The sequence below is a fragment of the Echeneis naucrates genome, chromosome 3, assembly GCF_900963305.1.
Source record: "Echeneis naucrates chromosome 3, fEcheNa1.1, whole genome shotgun sequence".
NCBI lineage: Eukaryota > Metazoa > Chordata > Actinopteri > Carangiformes > Echeneidae > Echeneis > Echeneis naucrates.
The window spans coordinates 8,751,498-8,761,965 of NC_042513.1; the positions used below are offsets into that span (position 1 = coordinate 8,751,498).

General features: G+C 41.1%; 1 protein-coding gene across 1 annotated transcript in view; it reads right to left on the minus strand.

Moving 5' to 3' along the window:
- The window catches only part of baz2ba (bromodomain adjacent to zinc finger domain, 2Ba), a 62,716-nt gene extending 53,682 nt beyond the window's left edge, over positions 1–9,034 (minus strand). Inside the window, exon 1 of the mRNA XM_029497492.1 lies at positions 8,807–9,034. The gene's annotated coding sequence lies outside the window, so the exon portion shown is untranslated. The remainder of the gene's footprint in view (positions 1–8,806) is intronic.
- Positions 9,035–10,468: the final 1,434 nt, after the last annotated feature.

Sequence of the window (10,468 nt, forward strand, 5' to 3'; positions counted from 1 at the left end):
CCTGGTGCTGTGTACGGGTGTGTATATATGTGTGTGTTTGTTTTTCTGCTAAATGGTTTCTTCCTTGACTTGATGGAGCAAGTGCCATCTCAAGGGAACGGGTAACACCACATGCACACACACACACACAAAGTAAAGCACTTTGAGACTACTGAAAAGCTCAGAACATTAGCACAATCCATTTTGTGATGTAGAATATATAGGCAACACCAAGCTTGATTGTTTGCCTCGGTCTTTCAGTCTGTGTATGAACTTTGTATATACTGTTTTGTGCTGCAATGATAACTCATGAACCTGGTGTTGCCTTAGCCAATCCTTTCTTTTTCTTGTTTTTCGCCCCCAAGATAAACCTGATCCCGCTATGTAGTCAACATGGCCATGCTGGTGACTGTCCACAGCTGCATTTTGAACAATGCTATCAGTACAGTATGTGACCAGATCATCACCCATGGATAATCAGGCTAGCACTGGCCTACACAACAGGTTCAGTGTATCGTTACAGCCTCGATGATCCATCAAGATGACGTGTGAAGGTCAGAGTAGCCATGACCAGCATAGCTGTCACATCTCCTCTCAGCATCTTTCTGGCTAACTGGCCTTGCAAAACACTCCCCACAAAATGTGGCCAACTTGGGAGCATAGGGGGCAAGGCCAGCAGAACATGCCTATAACCCAGAATGGGCTTGTATCATGACATGATTGTCCTCCATATATTAATGCAGATACACACGGTAAACACACACAGTAGAAAATATGAAGCAGAAACAGTTTTAACTTCCTGTAAATGTAAACATAAACATGGCGATGTCATTAGTAATGGTTTTAGAATTTAATGCAACATCCTATACAGTCACAGTTTTAAGTAACTACCTGGTCCGTTGTATGAGCAGGAATGGCTAAAGTGGAGCTGTGTGGACAGCAGATGTGAATCCACTTTGATTTCAATGCCCATGTATGGTGTGTGTGTGTGTGTGTATGTGTATGGAGCTTCTATTAAATGGATCTGCTGTCTCCTTGATCAAGGGAGTCAATAAAGGGCCATTCCTGTCAAGCCCTGAGGGGTGAGTGTGTATGCACATATGTGTCTGTGTCCGTACGTGTCCATGAGTGTGTGTGTGTGTGTGTGTGTGTGTGTGTGTGTGTGTGTGTGTGTGTGTGTGTGTGTTATGAACAGAATCTAAAGTACTTTGACAGGTGAGTGATTGAGTGCTTTCATTTCCCTCCAGTGACAAAAAGACATGCACACACAAACATAACATAGATAGTACACACAAATACACACACACACACACACACAGAAACACAGTGGAGGATGGCGAGAGAGGGCTGTTGTTTCCTAAAGGATGCTTCTCCTGTCTGCATGCTTAAATTAGCTCTAAATGTTTGGATTACACACGGGAGCTCTCACAGAGGATTTAGCAGCCATAGCCTGGGGTCTGGAAGATGTGTGGATCTTTCCATCTACATCCATACAAACAAATGCCTATGCACAGGCATATACACATTAAATGTCATCTTGAACAGATCACAGACATATGCTACTCAAAAAATGCATAGTATTCTATAAATCCTTAATAACTTAAGTTTCATCCTTCCAACCCCAGCAAAGATGGAGAGATGACAGGAAGTAAAATACATAATGCAGCCTTAAGTGGTGAAAAAACCATAGCCTAACCCTATTTCGTTCATCGGGTTTCTGCTACAGGGGAGGCAGTATGTCCATATTGCACTTTTTTAAGAGTGCAGGTCTGGCTGCTGCTGGTGGGGGAGGATAGGATATGCTAGCAGTCGCAAAGACAGGGAGAGAAAGGAGGGGAAAGAGAAGGGGAATGAAGGAGGTCAGTGCCCCCAGTCTCAGATAAAGGCCCTCTCCCTCCCTTCAGCCTCAGCTTTTCGAAGCCCCTGCCAGGATCGAGAGGCGTCTCACGTTACAGTTGTCTCTCAGTGTCATCGTTCAGAAAGAGAGAGAGAGAGAGAGAGAGAGAGAGACAGACAGAGAGGGGGAAAGAGGGACAATGAGCAGGGCTAGGCTTTTATAGCTGGACAAGAGAAAAACAACAGCAGCAGCAGGTTCGACTGGATGAGGAAACCTTTGTGGTTTGGCTTCCCGTTCATGTTAATGTAACATAACTTTTCACTATATTGTGGAAGCATTTCAAAATCACTGAAATGTTCGTTGACCTTTTCAAGCCAAATCATTTTGAAATGTAGTGTGAACAGGGCTAGTCAGATCATTTCCTCCAAACCAGCTGGGACTAACTGACAATTGCGTAAGAAGAAGAAAAGGGAAATGCATTCTTTTAAATACAGTGTTGAGTTTGCAGTGAGATACATTGTTTAGTGTGCAGAGAGAGAAACTGTAGTCAGGGAAGAGAGACGGTAATGACTGTAAGACTACGTGCTACAGGGCTTTTATGGATTAGACAACACTGTGTTTTCTCCTTTCACTAGTATCCTTTTTTAACTGTAAAATGCTAAAAACAGCACCTTGTCCCAGGTCCAATAATGACTAATCCAATGGCTGCTAGCGTTTCAGCCTGTGCTGCTAACAAGGTAAGGCCATGTAGGTCAGTACTGAGTTAAGTTCAATCCAGAGTGAATGCCTTTTCTAGGGAGAAAAAGGATCCCCATGAATTCCAGATAAAAACTTCATGAAGGAAAGTGTGCTGTATATGCAGACTTCTGCTCCGCACTGTAGCAATTCCACAGTCAGCGCAGTTAGAGCTAATAGTACCAGTGTGGTTTACATAAAACATGGCCCTGAACAAATACATATATAGCTATTGCACGGCTCAAAACTGCTTTCCTATTTGTTTTTCTCTATCCCTGTCATTTCTCATGCCATTCCGTGGGAGTTAAATATTTAAAATTCTGGCTTAGCTTGGAACAGGCTTTGCCAACACTGCTAAAATAAAAAGCCTTTGTGGCAGCAGTGACCAGATTTTAAATGCTGAAGAAGATCAATAAGTGGGGGCTGTCGAGGCGCAATCTCATGCATTTGTGTGTGCATGTGTGTGTGTGCTGTCCCTATGCGCAAATTCTCTGACAGCAAGTGTGTGTATGTGCATGTGGATGTTTGTGTGTTGATGTGTGTACATCTGTCTTAACACCCACCAAGGCTCACAGTTTCCTTGCCTGCTACAAGCTATTCTATAGTATCATCAAGCACCCCACTGACCCAGGAGGCACACCAATAGAAAAGCAATATCATTCCCATTCCCACATCCAAACCCTTCTTCCTATTTCTTTTCCATTCCCATGATCCTTTTCCCATCTGAGCACAGCCGGTAGGGTGTATTCTCGAGAAAAGTGTATATACAAGTCCCCTGCCAGAGATTAAGCATGTCAAGGTGTGGTAAACATTAAACTAAATAGCAGGTTTTCTAGACTTCACTGGCATCTCCATAATCAAGTTCTTGCTGAAATAAAAAGATGGCCACTTTGACAAAGTGGACAGCGGTGAAAGAAAAATGACTAGTACAAATGCAGTTTGTTTTTCTTAGGAAAATAAAACCTGTTCCATTCCATCCTAGTTCAGCATATGCTAAGAGACCCCATTTGATGAAGCCAAATAAAACTGAAGTTACTTCATTATCATGAAAGTAAATGCATTAGCAATCTCACAATTTTTTTTTCTTTGACCACTATAAATGGATGCGTTGGGCTCACATTAAGTGATAACCTTCTTTGCTCTGTCTTAACGAGACAAGTATGTGATAGAGAGCGACAGTGAATTACGACGACTCACATGCATGCTGTTGTATGGAAAACCAGAGGTACATCTGTATTTTCAGGTCCCCGCTAATGCACAAAACAAAAACAGCTCTGAAGTGAAAAAAGTCATCAGGACCTTTTGAGACTTCATTAAAAGAAACTAGCCTGGACTTTCCAAACAAGGCATCTCTTTGGAGGGGAAAATCAACCTTTTCACCTTGCTGGTGGAAAAACAGGCTTCCCAACGAGACACAGCATGCACAAACAACCTTGACTTTCATCAAGGAAATTCTCACATTGAATGATAAATAGAGGCCCATGGGACAAACGGCAAAGAAGCAGCTTATCGCCTTTCCCTCCCAAATTTGGCCGCTCTGTCTTCTGTCTCCTGAAAGTCAACACGGGGTGACCCACTTGCACTTTACTGCTTATTGTTTGGTAATTAATCCACCATATGTAATCCACACAGAAACGCACAGAAAACTAAACTGGGTGTTGATTTGTTGAGTGTTAATTAACAGTTGAGCTTGTTCACGTGTTTCTACAACACAAGGCATATGTGCCTGATCTCATTAGCGTAGTTCACAGCATTTCTCATATATGGATAGATACACAGCCACAGCCAAAGTTTTATGGTTAAAGATGGCCAACAGTGATATTGGAATATTTATGCTAAAATCATCTGTCACTGAGCATGCACTTTAGACACTTATTTGTGTACTCTGATTATTATCAGGGCTCCCAGTGAGTGCAGTGTAAACAAAATAGCTAGGTAATGTAAGGTGAGGTACATCATCTGAGATCCAACCAACTTTCCAGCTGAGAGGACATTAACCTGCAAGGCCGTGTAAACACGTATCAATAAGCGAGCTGCTTGCATGGGCCTGTAATACTGCACAAAACAGCAGACCATGACAAACATACTAGTCTGTAACAATGAGAGGCATTATCAATCTAATGCGTGGAAGCTTTTAGAGGGGTTTTCTAAAATGCTGCTTCTTCTCAGAGGACCATTAGCCCTTATAGGATTAATGTCTACTTCACAAACATCTGTTTAAGTCTTCAGTTTCTTAGTACATTATTTTATTTGTCATTATTGTTTTCTCTTGGTGTGCATGTGCATTCATATGTAAATTGAATACTGATGGGAAAGATTAGGAAAGAGGATCAGGAGTCTGCCTGACATTAGTTCTTCAGTCATTTGGTTAACACAGAGCAGACCTCTTCTTCCTCTCTAAATTTCACAGCTCTGTGTCAGCGCTAACATGAAGAGATTTGACAGTGCTCCCAGATGGCCATTATTATCAATAGACTGTTGGTAGGTCTGATTAATCTCAGTCTAAATATAAACTACTGACATCAATTCCATGAAATATTTAGGTTAGTAGACAACCACAGACTTAAGCACTTATATATATATATATAATGAAAATGTATAGCAGTTTGATATGTTTGCTTGACTATGGTAATGCATTTTTCTGCTAAGCCTAAAACATCTATCATTTACATTATGATGGGAATTGAACATACTGTCACACAAGATACAATCAGCATATGAGTATAAGGCTGAATGTATATGTAATATGGTATTGACGTTCCAGTAAGTGATCATTATTATTTATTAGTAACCTTGTGATTTGTTTGTTCATTCATTCATTCATTCATTCATTCATTCAGCACTATAGTATTGAAGTTTCTATAACCACTCAAGTCAGTATATTTTTGGCATAGCCTTACTTTGTTTCTACTTTTTTTTTTTAAGCTGCTGCACCTCTAGGTGTTTCAGTGCAGACTCTTAGGCAGTTATCAAAGGTAAAAACCCCTTTTAACTATCAAAACGTGGAACTAAGCTTAAAAGAATCACCACAACAGTTTTTTTGTTGCATTTAACAGAAATTGCAAGTAATGGAAAAAAAATTACTTCAAGTGCATATTTATGCATTTCTATTTGTCACTGGAATCAGTGACATGTCTGATACATTGGATGTAATTTTGATCCTGATACAATGTGATCCTTCAACACATTTTAAGCAAGTGTCAACTCATATTGACAACTTGATCGACATGTAGTACACACCAGATAAATCTCACTTCACTTCATAAACTATGGGTTTCCTCATGAAAAAAAGATTGCCTTATATTCAATACTAAAGGATTATAGAGAATACAGAATTGTGTGCACATGGGATTGTCTTCTCAAAGGCTGTCCAAGTTCTGTCAGATTCAGCACCCCCGACACCAACCTCGTGAACCTAATTTTACCTAATCAGCTTAGTCAATAATAACCGTTTGCTGTGACTTTGGTAGACATGCAAATAGGGCTTAACTATGTCTATCCTTAATTCCTGAATGTTTAAGTCAAGCGGAAGTCCTCCTTTATCTCTTCAAAAACAACAGTTCCAATTTAAGAGAGAGGAAGAAAAGCAAAGAGAGAGAGAGAGAAAGGAGGTGTGGGGGGGGACTCCAGCCGAGAGTTGTTGTTTTTTTTTTTTTTTTTTCCCTTGTCCTGGCAAGGAGAGGCATCTCTGATTTGAGTGTGCTTGAGGTAGTACAGTGTGCTTTCATTTCAAAGCAACATGGCAAACAAACTCTGACAGATTTGTTCCTCTTTTTTCACTTTTGCTCTTGCTCACCCTCTCTCAAATTATGGGAAAACACACTTCACAAATATATTACTACTTCTTGGTGTTTTGTATGTTCAGCTCAGCTGTGGCTCTTGTAGGCTACATACACAAGTGCATGCATAGATGCACACATATTCGAACAGATCTGCACAAAATGATACCAACAATAGACAGTTGTAATAGTGTGAGAAAACTGGAAGACACTGTTACGTTTCAATTCACTGATACCACTAATGGCTTCTTAGCAGCACTATGAAGTCAAGCAGCTGTCATATAGATGCATCAGCAGTGAGAGGAGGGAAGGCCATCCCCATAAGGACAGAAGCACTGCGCCTTCATGTTTGGCTAAACATCTGCTCCTCTGCACTCCAACTCCAGCTTTGCAGCAATAAACGGGCAAACAAAAGAGGTGGGAGGTGAAATGATCAGATTTTGTATTTCAAAACATTTGTTTGGTTTGTTTTCTTTGTCCCTCCTTTTCCTTAAACTGCTTTCAGGACATTGGTAGGAAAGTGAGATCAAGTTCTTCCTTTGAAGGAGAGAGCATTTGGGTGAGCAAAATAACACCTTTTCTAAGATGGACAGCAGAAATTGAATAAGGTCACCATTTTCCATTTACTGCATAATTCTTTCTGCAAAGTGCCCTGTCTAAACTGTTGCAAACCAGTATTACAGCTCAGGCAGGGGTGAGCCAAGCTGTGTGTGTGTACAATGATGACAAGAGATGCACGTGTGAGTGTGCATGTTGGCCAACTTGTCAATGCAGAATATCTATCAATCACAAATTAACCCTGTGTGAAAAACAAAACAAAACAGTGCATCATGTTCCAACTTACCTATAATCGTTTCTTTAGGGGGCTATAACTACCATTTTAGCATTACATAATTATCTAAAACAACTCCGATTCAGAGGATGGCAACATTTGCAACAACAATCAGTAAAATTTTATTTTTACGTTTTTACAGTTCTTCCATTAATAGATTCTTAGTTATTAATACCCCCCCCCACACACACACACACACACACCCCACCCACCCATTCATTCATGTTCAGTTGCACAGACAAACGCTAAGCAGCACCCTGAAATGTAATCTAACATTTTCGCTTGAAAATAGCTTCATTACTTTAACCTGAATGCGTCTGTTCCCAAACACCGCTGTCTCTCTCAACGCGGACCTGTAACGCAACCCCCACTACATGTATTTGCTTTTTTTATTCATATTTTTTGGAGCAATCGTCTCGACCTCAAATACAAACTAGGCCTGTTTGGGATATCCCACATAAAATAAAACAGGAAAAAAAAAACTATCAACCAACTCGAATTTCCGTTTCAAAACGCGATCCGCCGAGTCCTCTTTTTTCCTAACAAGTCTCAAACTTTAGTAAAACTTGCAAAGAAGAGAAAAAATGTTGGATCCATTTCCTTTTAAAGTAGCCCGTGTGTGTGTTTGTGTGTGAGAGAGAGTCAGAGGTGGTGGTGTGTGTGTGGGGGGGGGGGCGTAGGGATGCTTGGGGGACGAATTTAAAATAACCAAGATGGCGAGGGGCTTGTTGTTGTGGAAGGGGCAGGAAAAAATGGAGGATATTGTAATATACACAAAGGGATACATTTCAACAACTCGGCCGAACAGCTGCTAGCTCGCCTCGCACGCCTCTCGGTTTTGAGGAAGCGACAGCGATAGCAAGCCACCCGTCAGGGCTGGCCGGCGACACACGAAAAAAAAAAAAAAAGAGCTCAAACTCTCAGCCCTGCGTAGAAGAAAACAGAAATCACCATTATGAGTCCGACTGAATGTGAAGCGAAGGACACTTTCATGTATTTGTGGGTAATAGTTTTATTTCGGGGTCGAGGCACGGCCGTTAAAACTGGACGGGTTTTAACAGACGGACCAACGGCAGCCCCCCCCCCTTCCTCCCTCCGCTGCTCTTAACGTTGACTGTTACAACGTCCAGCGCTAAATACGCAGCCAAAAAAAAAACAAAACAACCCGACAACTGTACATTTACACGATTGTTACAAGACAGAGCACAAAACCACAGCAAACACCACAACACAAACGCCGACATAAAGTTTAATTAGACAACGATTTAACAAGTTATCCGACACGACAGTCCGGAGGTGGATGGTGCGATAGAGAACAAGCGGAGAGGGACACAAAGACGATTCCCACTATCAGGCCAGCCGCTCCGGAGAGGAGCGAGAGAAAAGCCCAGAAAAACAGCAGCAAACTTTACGGGTTAAAGCCAACGCACCGCCGTGTAAGTGCGGGATTCACCGACTGAATGAATTACATCGTAACAAGAAAAGCAGAAACTATCTCTTAAAAACCAGTTTACACAAGCTGAGAGATTAAAAAAAAAAAAAAAGCCCAAGGAAACTAGAAAACGAAGCCAGCTCTTCGCAAAGCTCACCGCTTGTTCTGCGATGGGGGGGTGAAAACAGCATCGGTGAAATAAAAACACTTACCTTTCTTTAAGTTTCGACACTTTACTTATTTCCAACGTGGGTTTTTTTTGTTTTTTCTTTTTTTTTTGTAGTTCAACTAACACTTCGGCTCGATCTTCTCGCCTCTTTTTTTCCTTGGTCGCTTTTGGTTATGAAAGAGGTCGGGGACGAATGATAAAGAAGGGAATTGGGCAGTAATTGAGTCTCGGTGTGTGAGTGTGTGTCTGCGCGCGCGCGCGTGTGTGTGTGTGTGTGTGTGTGTGTTAGTTACTAACAGCAGATTGAAGGAGACTCTTCTCAAGGTTTATTCAGCTCCACTTCAAGGAACCGAACTGACGTCAGCTCACTACTGCCACACAAAGAAAACTTATTATTTGTGCAGCGGCCGTAGTAGAGCAGGATATTGTTATTCACCGTTATTACTTTAAATGCGACACTGTCATCGGCAGGCATGAAGCGGTAACTTTATTCGTCGCGTTAGATCCGTCTTTAAGTCTTACTGTGTTTATCGGCCACGAACGTAAACAAATAGCGTAACCAAAACACGCTGGATATTATTTGTATGATTTTTTTTTAATTCCCTCTGTTAAAATGTCCCAACTTTTATATACTTTAGATCATTTTTTATTAATTATCGGGATGTCGATTATTGTTTAATTTTATGCTTAGCAAGGTGGATTTAAGGGGGTTTACGACAGCTGCAGCAAATCAGTTGATTCACTTATGAGTCGATTGAAAGACAATCCGTTTCGCCTTTTCCCCATTTTTTGATGTTGTATAGACAAACTCGTTAATCAAGAAAATAATTGGAAGATTAGTGTATAGTTAGTTAGTCGTGGCCTTGCGTACTGCAACCTGGAGAGGAAAGAAAAAGCTGTGCAGTCCTTCATACTTTAGACAACAATAGTTGAAGCTTTATTGTTAAAGGTGGGATATGAATAAAGTTCTGTATTAGTGCATGCTTGCTTTTTAATGATTGACACAATTGAAAAGCACAATTGTATTGGTTGATTTAATATTAATCTCTTATTCCACTAAAGTGGAGTCATCAGTGATTATGTTGGTTTTAAAGGCCTGAATGTAAGATTATCATTTGCACATTAAGTACTGTATGTAATCATTTATTTTACCAGTTACTGAATAAATCTTCTGTTTCCATTTAAGATATTTCTATTTCCCCTTCATCTGGAAAATGTTTGCTTTTTCATGAACAAAATTGCAGTCATTTCACTGAAACTGACCAAATGATGATCTCTCAGAAGATGATACATGATCAAACAAATTCAAATCAGACAAATAACACAGGCTCTAAATTAGAAGGCATTTGCCAAACAAAAAACAAAAATGGGACAGATCTTCCTGAGGATAGGATCAATACATTGCCTGGCAAAGACAGCCATCTGTGCCTAATTGTATGCCTTACCTCCTCTTCTGAGCACACAATAAGCAACAGGCTGAACGCAGGCCCTCTGACCCAGACTGGGTTTCCAGACGGGGGAAGATTATTTCATTCAACTGGAAAACAACAAGGGGGTGGGGTAGAGGAGTGGTGGTGGGGAGTTTTTGCAGATGGAGTGGGCAACTGTTCTTATATGCCCCACCCTGTTGAGGATGAGGATGGGTCACAGAGCCAGAGCCAACTGGTGTGTGTCTCTGCATGTCACATCACCAGGTGTTGTATCC